The sequence below is a fragment of the Atractosteus spatula genome, chromosome 7 (assembly GCF_055471065.1).
Source record: "Atractosteus spatula isolate fAtrSpa1 chromosome 7, fAtrSpa1.hap1, whole genome shotgun sequence".
Taxonomy (NCBI): Eukaryota; Metazoa; Chordata; class Actinopteri; order Semionotiformes; family Lepisosteidae; genus Atractosteus; species Atractosteus spatula.
This window is the reverse complement of record NC_142712.1, coordinates 56,787,035-56,803,815: the sequence shown is the minus strand read 5'-3', so window position 1 is coordinate 56,803,815 and position 16,781 is coordinate 56,787,035. Positions and strand designations below refer to the sequence as shown.

The window sequence follows — 16,781 nt, the reverse complement described above, 5'->3', positions numbered from 1 at the left end:
GCTGCCAAGGGCGTGACTGGAATAAAGTCTGCCATTATCAACTGGCAAGAGGATGGCAAACCCCCTGTGCTGTCTGTGTTTATTCAGTTGTGGCAGACGTAGACCAGCAAAACGCTGTCCTAGGAAGCATATTCACCTATCACAGGATAAAAGGCAAATTATTTATTGCAGAGCATGTGTACTCAGCCAAGACTGACTTTGCAGTTGAGCTTTGTAAATACCAGAGCAACGTGTGCTTCAGTGGACCCATACTGGGCACTCATTTTTCACAGGCAAACCCAGGAGCACACGGGCTTGTCCGTCAGTCGGTCGCAGGATTCATTTCCCCCGCATTGAGGAACACAACGGAGGGTGGAGTGGTTTTGATTTCAGGTAGTAAAATTAAAAGATAAACCATAAAAACACTCAAGTACAAAGCACCTACCATGGGGCACTGCTAGCCTGCCATCAGACACCTTTAGAGAAATGTTCAGATATTCTCTTTGACTTCCCTATGTTTGTCCACTTTTTAATGAAAAAAAAAAACATGCCTATGTTTTGTTTTGTTATAGAAACTTCCAAGGAAACGCAACATCCAGCAGGTGTGGAAAATGGGGAAAAAGGGCTTCCTGTGTCAGAACTAAAGCCCTCACAGTTTTGGAAACAGAAAATGGCTAAACAGACTGAGAAAATGCTGTGGGAGCTGTGACAACAAAAGCCTATTAGGAAGGGCACGTGTATTCGTGCTGACATCAAACTAAAGCCTGTGTGCTAAGCCTAAGTGAGACACAAACCTGGTGAGCACTAAACGGCTTCAGTTCTGGGTGAAGCTTGATTAGTTGGAGGAAGACAGGTCTCCTGGTGGGGAACTTCAGTCAAATGTAGGTATTGAAAAAGCCTAGAGATAAAGCTGAGGTGTTTTTTTTTCTCAGAAAGTATAAGAGTATGCAAATGCCAAGGTATAACGTTAACACCCATCTGTGTCTTTGAGTTTCCATCTTGACACCTCTCTGGAGATGCCCTTTGCTGCTTGTTGCCCTGTTCAGCCCAATGTTTGCTTGAAGACCGCGAAAATCCAGTTGTATGGTCTCAAAGCTCACCTGGAGGAGGATGAAACCAACACAGCTCATCTTGTACTCCAGGGAGCTACTTGAAGACGCAGGCAGAGTGATGAAGTGTCCAGCAGAGAAGGGAAATGTGAGGTGTTGGGACTGAGTCCTCCTATCTGGAGTCCAAACTTACACTGTAGGGCATTCTGGATGTAGGCACTGGAGTGTGAAAAAAGTGAGCAGAAACAGAAAGGACTATTTTTGTCAAATGGACGTATTGTGTGCTTTGCACGAAAAGGCTGTTTTACCACAGCAGGGCAAGTGTTGAGGTGTTTATAATTCCAGGCCAGGAAAGAATCATCCCACACCTGGTGCTCTATCACACTGTTTCCTTTTTAATAGTTAATAAACTGGGCCTCCAAGAGGCATTCCCTGTCTCACCATAAACCTTATTTATGAGGCTTAGGTAAGAGGAATGCTAGTCTCCCCAGACACATCTGTCTGTCCTTATAGAGACCCTTTCTAACATTTCTCAGTTCGAAAAAGATTTTTCTCCGCCTCCTCTTTCAGACTTTATTTGCATTACTTCCGTACATTTCCTTCATTTCTGCTGTTAATTCATTCTTCAATCCCATCGCTACTGATGGAAACAATGGTGTCACTCCTGCCGCAGGACTTCAGTAGTTCCCGTCGTGGATCATGTCACAGTTCTTCCTAACTAGCTATTGCAAAAATGAACTGGCAGCTGTTCCCAGGGCCCATAGTAAATACCATCTTTACTGGTTCGTGCTACAGCTTTTCCCACACTGCTGTACTTTTGTTCGGTCCAGCTCTAACGGACCTGCTGCGCCTCTCTGAGTGTTGTGCACATGCACGTGTGGGGAGATCCGGGGTCAGCACCCATGCTGCAAACTGCAGCACATGAGACAAACTGCTAAACGGACAGTAGCTGGCAAACGCAGTTGCTGACAGAGGCTGCCTTGAGTTTCACGGCATTTCAATCCCAAGTCTGGGGATGGTGTCAGATCTCCTGCCAGCGAGAAACTGGGGTCACTGCTGCAGCTTCTTTTTAATCGAAACCACACCAAAGCCTGTCAATTAAGCCTGTGCTTCTTTGCAGGGAGCTGGAGTTGATTTTTAGATGGCATGTGAATGGTTGATTCTTCTTTTGATAGCATATTTATTTGTTTGCCATTGGTTTACAGAGGTGCTTAAAGAGGAGGCAGCAGGGCTGTAGGAAACCCAGCAATATAAGAACAGAAGAAAGGGTGCAGACGTGAAGAGGTCTCCTTGAAGGAGAGTGAGAGTAAGAGAGTTTGTGATTCTTATGGTTAAAACCTTTCCTGATGGGAAACATCAATTAAAACATGGTTAAAAGATTTTTTAACCAGATTCACTGCTGCAACAAGCATGAGTGATTATTGATTTTGTTTTCTTGGCAATCCACTAGTTATTCTTTAATCCTTCATCCTTTGCCTTTTAAATTGAGAATAAGCAGTTTTTGATTATAGATCTGCCAGACAGGAGTTGCCATCGTGTCTCTATGCCTTGGACTTCGGTGCCCTCCCCTCCATCCGCAGGAGTCGAATGAGGAGGTGCAGACAAGCCCTTGTGACCCGGCCAGCTGCTGGGCCAATCATCTTCTGACAAGCTGCCTGCCGCCTAGCACCACAGAGGAGGAGAGCCGGCCCTCACCGACGCCACCCCAGGCCTGCAGATGCCGGGCTTTCTCACCCCAGCCCACACCCTTGTGCTGATGAGCTAATGAGCCACAACTCGGGAAATCCCCCTCACGTCCGGCTATTGACACGACCCAGGCTCGAACCTGCGACACCTGGATCGCGTACTGCAAGCTGCCCTCCGAGTGAGTGACTTTACCGGTCGAGCCACATGGAAACCCCCTCGTTGAAACCATTACAGTGGATGCAACTGAAGAGAAGAGGCCTTTCAGCCAGTCTAACAAATCTAGCTGCTTCCTGAAGGGGTCTTCCAGTTCCAGACCCCACAGCTCTGTGCTCATTATTTTTTACTCATTTCTACACAAGGAAACAATTTCAGCTCAGTTTTTCTGGAGTATATGCTGAACATGGTTTCCACAGCCTCAGGCCCTAATGACAGCAGAGTCTTCTGTCTTTAACATTTCTTTGCAAAATGAGTCTATTTATGTCTTCATTTGACCATATGGACAGGTATCCCAGGCCTTAAGCAAGGTGATATCCTGAATTGACCAGTAAAAACCTGCTGTACTATATCAACCAAAAAAAATAAAAAAAATTTAGAGGGATTTTTTTAAAAGAAAGTCCCTACAGGATCCCCCTCAGCTGTTGTCTGACCTCAACACAGGTGTCGTGTGCTGGTGGTTGACCTCCCAGACGCCCTGACAAGAAAAACAATCGGCCTCCCTCCCATTACTGCCCGGGTGTCAATAAATGCCCCCTCCCCTGCCAGATCTGTGATGGCGCGGTATGCTTTCTGTTTCAGCGGAAATCACCTCTGATAAGAAGATGGCCTACCCTCGCTTGTAAACCAGCCGTGCTCTGCTAATGTATTTGTGCCTCTTTTTTCTCCTATTGATTCTGATCTTTCCTAGACCTTTCGAATCGGGATTCCCGGGTAGAACACGTGTGTGTGATTCCTTTAATACGTCTCATTCCGGACGTGCCTGCTGAAATATAGCAGCACATACAGCGAGGGGAACATTGTGCTTCTGAAGCAGATGAGAGTCCTTCTATTATTCCTTTTTCCTCTCAAAGCAAATGGAAAGACTTTATTTTCCCTCTTGCCTTGATGGCATTTGATAAGAATAAAATGTTCTATTTTCTCCATATGCTCCTCATCTATACCACCATATGCCAGAATGTTGTGTCAATGTGTATCGCAATTTAAAGACTGCATTCTGTTTAATTTCTGTATGTTTTTCCATCCATTTTCTAACCTCTTTATCCAGTACATGGTCAGGGGGGAGTCGGAGCCTGTCCTGGCAAGCAACTAGCATGATACACTCTGGATGGGATGCCAGTTCATCACAGGCAAAACACACTCACACCAGGGCCAGTTTTCCCAGAAGACAATTAACCTACCAGCATGCCCTTGGGCTGTGGGAGGAAACCAGAACATCTGGCATAAACCATCACAAACACAGGGAGAACATACAAACTCCACACAGACAGCGCCCCACGTCTGGAATTAAACCCAGGGCCCCAGTGCTGCGAGACAGCAATGAGAACCACAGCACCACTGTGCCACCCTGTATGTTTTTCTGTAGGTTTAAATTTGGATTTGCAGCGATGACCTAGAGAGATGGTTATATGGCAGAGAAGTTATTGGAGCTGCAAGTGCCTGGCTCAGGGGTACAACATGACCATCCTCACCTGGGGTTTGAATCTACAACCCTCCAGGATGGACTCTAGAGGCCTGATCACTGCTCCACCCTGAAGCCTGTTCATCCCTACCTGCAGGGAATAGGTCTTAAAACTGAACTAAACAACTTAACTGTACACTTAAGGCTCAGGAAGATACAAAGCTACTTACAACAGACAATGAAGTCCGGAACACTGAATGTTATCTGTGTTGTCTGTGCCAGAGTCTTCATTTAGTCTTAAGTAATTTTAATTGGCAGCCAGCCATAGAAATAGTAGATAATGTTACCTGACAACAAAATGTCAGGGTAAATTATTAAACAGCCTTCTTATATAAGATTAATGAAATAATACCTGAAATTAAGGGCACAATGAATAATGAAGACAAGAGTATCATTTCTGACCTTGTTCAATTTTTAATGAGCTCGCTATAGTAAATGCAGTATAGCTGGCCCATTTAAAATGGAGCTATAGCTTCCCAGAATGATAGAGGTAATTAAGTACCTCAGATTGTGGCTAGGAGCTATTTACTTCGAGTGGGGACAACACCCATGATCAAAACAAACACACAGGATGAGGTTTGAAGCCCCTTGACCTCCGTTTTTGTAAAGCAAAAAATATGAGAATACATGAAGACAGAGACAGTGCCTCTGGGTCCAGACTCCTCACTAAGAATTAGCTTAAGCCGTTAGTAAGACCCTCTGATCTAATCTCTTCATGTTCTCATAGACAATCCAGTCTGCTTTCAGAATGCTTGCTGCTTACCTGGATATGCTGTTCTTTATTAAATGCTATCAGTCTGTTTTCATACGAAGCAATTCATTCCTTCTTTTACCTTTTATCAACAAATGTCGGCAATTAATAGTCAGCGGTTTTTGTAACGATCGCTTGAAGACTTATGGCTAACTATTCTGCTAGCCAGACAGGTCAAGCTTTTTATTAAAAAAGAAAGTAGGTTCACAGATCTTTCCACTGGGTAGTGAGTCCTTCAGCTGAAAGAAGAGATCAAGACTTCTGTAACAGTTACAGCATTTGCACCATAAATATCAGTAGTGTGCATCTCTGATTCTCTCAGCAATATTGCAGGTAACCTTGCCTACTAGGTTACACTAAGGCAATTTTCCTATCAACAATTATTGCAAACTGTAAATCCACTTTCAACAGCAGAACGAACAATAGAACCATTACAAGTAACCCTGCAGAATACCACTTAATGCCTTAGTGCATTTCACCTTGCTGCCTGTGTTAGCTTCTTATGGTGTGAGTGTTGGCTGTGTATCACAATATTAAAAAATATTGCCATTTCTGTGTCAAGATTCGGATTACCATTGTAAGACTAGATGACACAGTCTGTGAGAAACAAACAAACAAACAAAACAAAGCGAAACAGTTTTAAATCTGCTCGAGAAATGTGCTGAAACTCTGGTTATAAAACTTGATTAAAACCTCAACAAAGCCCGTGTAGAAGAAACAAGTTCTGTAGAGTCTGGTGCGTCATGCGAAGCTGGCAGGGTATGGTTAGTGTTAATTACAGTCAGTAATGAGAAAGCAGAGCCAGGCTGCGAGACACGGAGGTTATTTTTAAACCCCCCATACAGATACAGTAGCTAAAGCTCTGGCAAAATTTGCTCACAGACAACTTGGTATTTTCTTAACACCAACATCCAGTTCCACTTTGGTTTGTTTTGTAAATGTCAAAGGGAAAAAAAAAGAAAACTCTGCCTCAGGCTCTGCTCGCATTTTATTTTATTTTTTTTTTCACAGGAAGAAAAATGATAGTCCTAATCAGTGCGATGTGAAGCCTTTCTCTGTGCTTTGGGAAGGTCATACTGTATATTGATAAAATATTTATACATTCATACTTGGCTTTCTCCACAAGACCAGGGCTGGTAGGAAGCCGAGGGTGGCCTGTTACCCACTTTTTGATCCATTCTGACTTTTAAAAGAAGTACAGTAGATCTTAATCTCTGATTACTCCATCTCGGTAGCGGAGGAGGGGTTGAGTTATTTACGGCTCGTATCTCTGTATCACAATGAGCCACCCTCGTGGGCAATGCGCTCAGAATTCTCCCTAATAAGACAAACAGAGTGCACAGGGCATCTTGGGTTTTGTTTGTTCTTTGGAAGTGAAGCGGAGCTCTTTCACCAGGGGAATGCCCTTACCCTCTGATCTCAGGAGGGACTGGCTCTCCCGTTCAGTTTTCAGGTGCGAGAGATGGAGTTCAACTCCCCAGGTTTCAAAGTGCAAGCTGCTGTTGTTTTTCTCCACTGGCCCTGCTCTGGCGATATCTTTCTCCCTCGCCCTCCCTGGATTGTTGGTTTTTTCCCCCCACTCTGCTCCCACTTTGCCGTGGATATGGGGAACAACAGCCCAGAGTCCATCAGCAACATAATGTAGGGAACACATGAACAAAAGAGTGCAGAAAAGAGATGAATAAACTGAATCCTCAGACGTGAGTCTCCCAGTAGAAAAAAACAAAAGCCTGGATGAATTCTTTTGGGAGACAAGACTCCTAATGAGCTCTGGGTAATGAAGTGTTGTCTCACAGTGGGTTTCAGGCTGGGCTGAGTGCTTTCTAAATCCTGCGCAAGAATGCGATCTATGCCTTTTGTGTACAACAGCTGTCCTAATTTATAAAAGCCAGCATCATTTCGATATAGTGTTAAATGTGCTAGATAGAAGCCCTCATTTTTCGTAGGAAGATTTTTAAAAGTTGCATACAGTGCATTTTTACAGTCCCTGTTCCTTTTTCTAATTGGAAGGAAAGTGATTTTTGGAGCTATTTATGGTCCCGCGTCAGGCTGATGAAAACAGCTGTGCCCCTGTCTCAAATCCTGACAATAGACCTCCCAAAATCTGCCCTCTGCAAACTTTGCACATGAAATCTTTTCATTTTTTTCTGCTGTTTCATTTTGGGTTATTTCCATATTTCCCCAGGTCTGTTCTGGTATCCCTCCCCTACCACTCCAAATGTTTGATCCAGACAGATCTAGATTATTTATCTTAACTTACGTTTTTTTTTTTACTGAGTGTATAATGCATGGACATGCTTGTCCCTGTTTATTTCAAAACAGAAGGGTTGTCCATACTGCTTATGAAATGGATTTTAAAGGAAATCATCCATTGCTGGCTGGAACAAAAACCTGGACAAACAGAAGGTGAGGGAGATAGGACAGTTCTGGGAAGAATCCAGGAATTCTGAGTCCATTGGTCTCATGGGGATAAAAGTATACTCTGAACTCCCAAAATTCTCTGAGGGACCTGCAGCCTCTTTCTTCTGGGATTCAATCTGGAAAGCTGGCTCTCACTGGTGAACCTGTCACTGAGCGCTCTTCAAGGGCAGCACAGTAGGTGCACGCAGGCTGGCTAACCACCCCAGCTCCAGTACAGATGGACAAGATGTGTCACAGTGGTTAGATGGTTTGTTCCATTTCCTTGACATAAAAAAACCCTTCTAAAAAAACAGAAACACACCACCCATTCAGAAAATGCTGGGGCGTGAGGGGCTGGGGCTGACAGACGCTGTATGTGCACTAATGGAATGATATCATGACTTATGAGGCAGCCTGTGTAGCAAACTGTGTACATCGTGCCGCTGTGATGCTTTTCAGCCATTAACTGTGTCCTGCTTGAAACTGTGCTTTCAAAAGAATGTTTATCCTTCTTAACTGAAGATGGCTTTAGTTCCACCATGAACACCTACAACAATGCAGGAGGGAAACAGTCAGTTGGTCATCACTGGATGAATTGTATCCCAAAACTCAGGTGAGAACCTGCTGGAATAATCAGAAAGGTATAGGAACATGCCGGAAATATCAGCAGGAAAAGATCTGTTCTTTTCTTGAGGTTTCCCTAGGTTCCACTTTGTGCCTTTGTAGTTTGTGTCAGACCTCATTATTCCAAGGGTGAAGCTGCTCCTCTCACCTTCAGTGCCCTGCGTTTCCACACGGGTCCCCGGAAATTCAAGAATAGATTATGGGTCTATAATAAACACTGAGACATTGTGGTCTAGAACGGTTTCTGCCACACAATTCCTGTTGTATAAACCAGTACCATGGTCAATGATCCGTGATGAAATTAAAAATATCCTTGGACAAATATCATTATGATATCACGTCGTGTTTAACTTCCCTAAAGCCCTGTAATATTGTCGTTACCGCCATGGTTGTTTCATGATAATCGGACTTAAAGCACAGATAAAACACGAGAACTTAAAGGTTTTCCTGTAGCTTGGACATTGATTCCAACCAAGCACCATACCATCCAATTCGAGGAAGAACCAGGCTTTATCCTGCCAGCATTTCCAGGTCAGGGCAACAGTGTCAGTCAAATAAGAAAAGCCGTCTGATATTTGCCCTGCATTGCCCCTGTCGCAACCCTGATGTTAATAATATTAATACGAACGAACAAGAAACAAGCCCTCCACGCTGCTGAGTGACAGTGGCGGCTGGGCAGCCAAGCCCCCCGAGCCCAGCCCAGCCGCACAACGCATGCCCGGGATGTCTGCGTGCATCTGGGATCCTGTCCTTCAAACTGCTGTCACCCTGATCCCTGCAGGCAGAGAGACCGAGGAGCGAGTGAGGAGGCAGAGGGTGTGAAGTCAGGCCTCTCAGGGCGAGAAGGAAGCTATCCAAAGCCAGCTGGTCTGGCTTTGATGTATGAGAGATAGCAGGGGAGGGGAAGAGAGAGAGAGCGAGAGAGTGAGAGAGACAGGTTCCCCTTTGCTGGAGAAAAAAACCCCCGCCTGAAGACCCCTCCGGTAGCACAGCAGGTTCTGTGAAGGCAGTTTTACGACCAACAGGTGAGAAGCACTCGGGCTCGTCTCGGAGAGATGAGGGGGGAGGGGGAAGGGTCAAGATGAGTATGAAATGAGAAAGAGATGACCGGCTTTTGACTGATCTGCCATTAACTTGGGAAGCCAGAAACGAGGTCATACTGTCTGTGGCAGCCGGGGCTCAGAGCATGTGTGGGCAGCAGAAGACCAACACAGCGTGCAAAGTGCATGAGATCACGGCAGAGCTGGAGACGGGCAGTGTGCAGCACATCAGGGACCACTAACAACGGAGAATGGTGTGCTGGCCTCGACAGGGCGTGATCGCAGCAGGTGTGGGCAAATGCGCCCACGGAGTGATATTCCTCCGGTACAGCGGGATGAAGCATGAGTGAAATCATCCAATCTCCCAAAGAGAGGAGTAAGCACTTTAACGAGGTGTCTGAGTACCTGGTATCTGTGTACCTCAGCAAAGTCCGTTTCAGAAAAAGGTGATGATCAACAGTCGATGCAGTCTGAAACTGGTAAATGAAAACCGTGCTGCTGGGAACGCAGGTTTTGCGAATGCTTAGCCAATAAATCATAAAGCCCAAAGTGAATAATCCTTTATCCGCGAACCTGTCGGGGAGGAAATTGTGCTTTTAGGAAATCAACCGTTTAATTTAGCAACCCCCCCCCCCAAATTCCGTGCAAATTCTGCTTGTTGTTTTGGAAAGGCTGTATCAAATGTGTCTGTGGCTCTGTGTTTCACTCTCTGCAGTGACACCTGACAAGCACACTGTTACCTGTAGGCTCTGCGCTGCTCACGCTGTGTAAAATGGAGGAAAACTGAACCGGGAGGCGCGCTCGGTGCCAGATTTTAGTTAAAAATGGAGATGATTAACAAGTAGAAATTTAAAATTGTGGGGGAATATACGAACAAAAGTATTTTCCTGCTTTTCTAAACGCCTTTTCTGATAAAAAAAACTAATCTGCTTCTGCTCATTGTAATACCATTTTCACAGAAAAGTAGGATAGTTTTTGGAGAACAAAGGAAAAAAAGTTCAGATTAGAAAGTGATGTTATCTGATCTTTCCCCCCATAAAATGTTAGACAACGTATACCTAAAGTACCTAAAGTTTGCTTTGAAAGTTTGTGTATGTAAATAAAAAGGCAATATACACTATGAAAGACTTGTACCGTTAGTGTTGAATGTAATTCATTACTTTCAAGCACTGCCTTGCAGGTAATTTTAAGACTTCATGTTTTAAGGTGATTTGAGATACTCGGTGGTATTTTAAATGAATTAATCTAACACAGCGATCCACTTTCCTTTCAGTATACTGTAAATCTCACTAGCATGACTGCATCGGTACCCTCGTCGTGAATCAAAGACAGGACAGCAGGACCCCAGAATTAATAACTAGCGAGATATTTTCACAATGTTCTATTACATTACACTTCACACCAACGATTGCAATTCCCAACAGTCGTTAAGAAGTATTTTTGAATTGTACAAACGGTCCGGCGCTGACTGTACTGTATGTTAAATGCGAACCGTTCATTCTTCCCCGTCGCTTTCAGAGCAGGGTGGATCGGGGGAATGCAAAGAGCTTCGAAGATCATCATGGCATTGTGCTGATACAACATGTTTGTGTGGGGGAAAAAATACAAGTAAAGATGCACGTATTTTTAGGCTCGAAGAGAAAAAAAACGATAGGGAAACTTTGATATATCACTAAGGTGAGTAAACAGGGGGCGCCCTGTAAACTGGAAATTCAACGGAATGAAATCTGCTCCCTTCTCGATAATCTTTGTCAACCAGATGGCGGGGGATTTGGTATGTCTTTCAGGGTCCAGCGCCAGTGGTTGTTTGGGGCTTGGCTCTGGGCTCCGAGCCTTGGTCAAACTATTTTTAAAGGAGCTTCGGCTTTGATACGGTTCGGGGCAGAGAGACGCGAAGATATATAGAAGCGAATCTCACGAACGTGCATTCGCTCAAGGGGGCTGGTATAATGAGGGATTTTAACACCATCCTGGGATGGAAACGCGGATAGGCAGAGCGCAGGGTGTGTGCGCAGGGCGTGGGCTTGAGCAGACTATATTTGTAATGAAGGACACGATCGACTTGAATAGCTGTCTCCAGATTTTGGGGAGCTGTGCTTCTTTGCGTGTTGTAAGAATGAAAAAATATCCGTAAACTAATGTGAAACTTTTAAGACTCTCAATGCTTCTACTCTCCTTAGGAACTCAGCTGAGATGAAAACATGATCATTACAAGTGTTAGATCTCTGAAACTACTGCAGCTGTGGAGTATTCATGTCAGCCTCCTGAAGAATATATATATAAATATATATATAATAATAGAACACAGGTAAATGTGAAAAGTTATATCCAATACAAGTTAAAAATACTAGAAAACATGCAATCCTATGCCATAAAGTACACAATAAGAAAAAATACAGAGCTTGAAGTATCAGTTTTTTAACTGACCTGCCTGTGTACCCCTATGGAGATAAGGGCTCTGTACTGTATGCATCTAAAAGGCTCTAAAATAACCAGTAAAGACAAGATTTTAAGTGGCTGGGTGGATGTGTTACTAAAGTGTCGCCTTATTTAGCAAGATCTTGTGTGAAGTCAGTGGCAAATGAAACCCTCTTCAGCCACAAACTTGCAAAGAGCACATCACAAAAGAACAAAATGAGGCAGAAAAAGGCTGTTGCCGGTCTGTTTGATAAAGTAACGTGCAGCAGAATGTGTAGCTCTTTTCGACATAGTAAGAACTGTTCAGTCTCGCAGGTGATGAAGTTGGAGCTGTCTTCAGCTGATATTCTGGTTTCAGCACGGTGCTTATTGAGGGTCAGTTTGATGTGGACATATGGAAAATGATACTTAGACTTGCTTCAATTTGCTTGAGCACCACCACAGGAAATAAAAACAAATACAAATAAAAAGCACTGGCTAAGAAGATGCTGCATTTTCTAACATGTGCAATCCAAACACTAAATTGCATAAGAAATTCTCGTGTCTGAAAACAGCCCATGGCACTTGATCACCCTTAATTTCGCCCTGACGAGCTTCGTATTGATATGTGTGCATATCAACATCCCAGTACACTCCTGAAAAGCAGAAGGCTGTATTTGCATGAAAGTTACTGTTCACACAGATGTGGCATGTGACTGTGTGCAGTCATTTGCTACTTCCAATATCTGAGAGTTGGAGGTCCTTTGGTGTTGAATGGGCTTTAATAAAACCATTCCATTATCCATCCGTGCTCATGAAATTGAGATCCTCATAAACAAGACCTCAGTCATTGTGACTGGCTAACAGTTTTGCCACGATCAATATGAATGCATTGATGAAGTTAAGGTCGTGCCAAATGGTATGCTTAAGCAGATTCAATGCATCTATGTAAATCGCAACACAAATAGAATCCAAACTGCAGTGGGATATTTTTTCTGTGTATTTGAACTGTTTCCTTTCTTCTTCTGAGTTGGAATTGAACACTGGAATGTGTGCTGAATTACTGAACTGCTTCTCAAAGGTGTGCCTTGCAACTCTGCCTTCAGCATTACTGTAAAAGTAGCAAAGTCTAGACTGCCGCAGTGTATAAAAAGCCTTGAGGATAGCGCTAATTGTTTAATTCCACCTCGGTTTCCATGCAGCGCGCCTGTCGTATCGTGTTGCTATTTATATGGGTGTGCTCAGAGACAGCTGCTGGGGGTGTTAGGAGGAGAGCGGCTCTTGAGCCTGGAAAAGCACGTAAATTCTGCACAGGAGCTGTGATTCATCATTTCGGGAACATGTAAAAGTCTTTCTTTTCCACCGGGGTAGAGGGCGCCAGGTGGCACAGTCATTCCGTTTCTCCCTGGTCCTGCCACGCTAATTCTCTGCCAGTAAGGGGACTGGCTGACCCCTGTGTGATGGATAGACGAGAATGGCGTTTGGTGGCCGTAGATTCAAAAACAAATTCCTCTATGTTTTTTTTTATCTTCAGCAATGTTTTTATATCATGAAAGTCGCTTTTTCTCATTACTGAGGAATTGCGATTCCCACACTAAGACTGGCAGTGGTGTGTATCTGTTGGCACAAATGTCATCAGCCATGGTCGTCCAGACTCTGGTGGACCACCTAAAGCTCCCGGAGATCCTGCATCTCCAGCACCACCACAGCCTGCCGTCTTCTCACGACTCCTTTAAACCACGAACAGCTCAGGACCTGCTGCAAATAGGGAAATTGGTCCAATTAAACTTTGTCTTTGTCAATTTAACCCTTTTATTCTGCTTTCTATTCCCGGCTGCTGTCCTAAAAGGCTAGAAGCCTGTTGGATCTGTGGGGCTCATTAGGAGAAACGATGGCAGGAGCTCCCAGTCATGGTTCTGGACACTCAGACTCAGCTGAGATCTGAACTTAACATGACCCTAAATTGAGCTACCGTTTTCTTTTTTCAGTTTGAGAGCTGGAAATCATAAGTTCCTTATGAAACAGTTCAGTTCGGTTTGAATGTTGCCCCCAGAGGAATTTGTTTACGCACCTGTTTAACACAGCAAACTTCAGTAACAACCAGCCAACAGAGGGGTCAACACAAACCATATTTCAGGCACATGTACTGCGGCAGTTGTCCCCAATTAAAAGACATAGTCATTCAGCGACATTCGAAAGTGAAAATGCAGAAGGGAAGACGATAAGCTAGGTTTTTTTACTGTCACCCAGACGGGAACAGTGCTAATTCCCACTGGAGGAGGTGAGCCACTCCATCCCTTAATTCTTTGCGTGTAGACAACATATAGGATGGTCTTATATGTCCCACTGATTTTGTAAAAGGGTCTCCTTCAATATGTTTAAAAAAAACTGTCAAGCAATTAAAGGGTTGAACGGTCGAGCCGTGAGCTCAACAGGAACACACCAGCAGGTGTGAGGGATAGGGGAACTGTGAACTAGGATACCTACAGTATGATATACAGTACTGTACTATACAGTGGTGTTTCCCTTTCTTAAGCTCTTGTGTCTTATTGTTTCATTCCTGCTGAGCTCCTGAATCTTTAACTGAACTATTTTTAAAACTAGTTTGAGCTCTTAAATTGCAGGTGTTATTTCAGAACTAGAATGAACTGTCGGCCAGATGCTGGCTTTCAGAGCTACTCTCACTGTTTAAGTGGCTGGGAGGAATTTAAACCGTGAGACTAGGAATCACGGGGAATGCGTACTGCAGGGCTGTTTGAGGTAGTGTCTAGTGATACTACCTGATAATGAATCAGGGGAAGTTAAGATATCTAAGAGAGGGCAAGATTTGAAACCAAGCCAAAACAGATTTGAAATGAATATGGTTTACTTTCTTGGAAAAATGCATATTAATGGGATTGTTTTGGAAAGGCAGACTGGAATCCACACCGTTAAATGTTAAGCAATTGTCTTAATGAAACGTTCAATAATTTTAGCTGATAACGGGCTTAGCTGGAATAAAACCCAGAAGACTGGGGTACTCCACTGGGTTGCTCCCTACCTAGAATCTGTGCACTTTCACCTGAAATATTTTCAGGACGACTTTCAAAGTTTTTGTTTTAATGCTCCAGGGCAATATATGTCCCACTTAGCACTCTACTCCAAATGAACTCCAGCTAGTTTTCCAAAACCGTGTTTAGGACAAGGGGTCATTGAATGTACCTGCAATGTTTATCTCATTTACAAGCTTTCCACCAGGGACAGCTTGTATCTTCAATGGCTGTATTGACTATGAATAGGAAACTCCAGTCTAGTGTCAGGTTCCTGCAGGGTTTAGAGCTTCCTCTCAATTAGCACCTGACTAAGACCTGGAAAACACAGACAATGTGATTTCTTATCTGTTTAATTAGTTCCATTAAGTCTAGACGGTCTGAGATGGAGTGAAAACTAGAAACAAATGCAGAATTTGGGACTGGAGCTGCCTGCCTCTGGTCTCAGCCCTGTCAATTTGAAATTTGATTTGGTGAGAAAACTCTGTCACTGAGGTTGGGAGCCATCTCACAAAACAAGGTTTGTTATTACATGTTATCATTGGCTCCTGGTATGTACTTTCCTATTCAGCCTCAAAATCAATATTTATAATGACATCTGTCATTGCAAAACTAGATAATATTATTTTCTTTACATCACCTTTCTGTTTCTTTTTTGTCCTGTTCCTGCTTACTTTTATCTTCTGAACCACTTATTACTATTTCAAAGCCACAGCAATACCAGAAATGCGGTATTTAAACATATTACCCACAGACAAGGGAATATGCCCTCCTCCCCAATCTACAGGCAGAGAATTGGTGTCAGTCTTGTGAGTGGGCAGCTGTGTCAGGCACTGTATTACAGTATATAGAAATCAGAGCAACCAGATACCTCCAACATCTCTGTTTCTTTTGTGACTGAAACTATGTTATTTGTTAGTCATGGCTGCTTGCCTTGATTTGGAAGTTTTTTCCAAAATTGAAACGTACAGACATACAGAAAAGTAAATGCATTTCTTCTTAAGAAGCGAGCTCCTCTCGTTTGCCGAGAGAGATGGTACATTCAGATAACGTGATAATGTCGCCCTGATACCTGTAATGCCTTTTGTGTTGGTATGACTTGAAGAAACTATATTTTTTGTACACCTCTCCATAGAAATGCGTGTCAATAACTGGACTACAGTATTAAAATAACATAGAACTTGTTCTACCTGTTTACTTAATGTATTTACACGTTTAGGTTTTGAAGGGTCTGTCACGCCGTCAGTGATGAAGGGACAATAGAGAAAGCTACAAAATTTGAATCCAATAACGTTTAGAAGGAGAGCAGTTCTTGTAGTTCGGTTTTTTCAGAAACAAAATGTTTATTTTGAAATCTTGCCTGCGCAGTGGACAAGCACTGCTTCCTTGTTTTTTGACGCCCCCTCAGAAAAGCTGACACAGTTCTATTTTTTATTATTGTTCGAAAGCTTGACATAAAAAGATACATTGCCGCAAAAGGTACATGAACGCGGTAGACGAATGCCACGTGAAGCAAAAAAAAAATACGCGTGGAAAATGTTTGTGTCGAGTTAGAGCGTGACAGCGTGTGTGTGTGTGCTTGTCTCCGGGGACAGGATGGGTCGAAGTTGAAGAGTAGGAGTTCACACATCTGGCGTCACAGATTCCACAGCAGGCATCACAGGAAACTGCAGCTAAACTTGCGTGTCAGTCCGCAGTCGGTGAACACGCAGCTTCTGCTGGGAATACGGTACTGTTCAGCTCCGGATGATCACCGACATGCTTTACATAATATCTTAATTACTAATTAATGCAACCACATTAAAAACAAAGCCAACAGGGCCTTAAGCGGTACAAAGGCAATGCAACTACACTATCTTAAAGAGTGAATCGATCTCTGACAGCACAGGCGCCCTGCGAAATGCAGTTAAGAAGCACTTTTATAATCTTGTTCTTTTAGAACTTTTTGAGCGGATTCCTTTACGGTGGTTTTTAAACACAATCGGAAGCTGTTGCTTTAAATCCCAGCAAAAACAATCCAGTCTCTCGCGCCACACCTCTTCCTTAGATCCAGGCAGCAACTGCACCGGCACGTGACAGAGCCGCATGCGGCCGGCGGGCCGGCCCCCTCTCCAACTCCATTGGGCCGCCGCAGACGGCGGCGCTCCGTGA

At 43.8% G+C, this 16,781-nt stretch overlaps 2 protein-coding genes across 10 annotated transcripts in view; both read left to right on the top strand.

Annotated features, from left to right (window-relative positions):
* Nucleotides 1–592, top strand: part of lrrc28 (leucine rich repeat containing 28) — a 59,506-nt gene extending 58,914 nt beyond the window's left edge. Inside the window, exon 11 of the transcript XR_016091335.1 lies at nt 552–592. The gene's annotated coding sequence lies outside the window, so the exon portion shown is untranslated. The remainder of the gene's footprint in view (nt 1–551) is intronic.
* Nucleotides 593–8,942: 8,350 nt separating this feature from the next.
* mef2aa (myocyte enhancer factor 2aa) overlaps nt 8,943–16,781 on the top strand; it is a 153,681-nt gene continuing 145,842 nt past the window's right edge. For 8 of the 9 annotated variants that reach the window (XM_088920210.1, XM_088920206.1, XM_088920201.1 and 5 more), the window contains exon 1: nt 8,944–9,189. The gene's annotated coding sequence lies outside the window, so the exon portion shown is untranslated. Of the gene's footprint in view, nt 9,190–16,781 lie in introns of all 9 variants that reach the window. The other variant, XM_088920203.1, reaches the window with a different exon arrangement.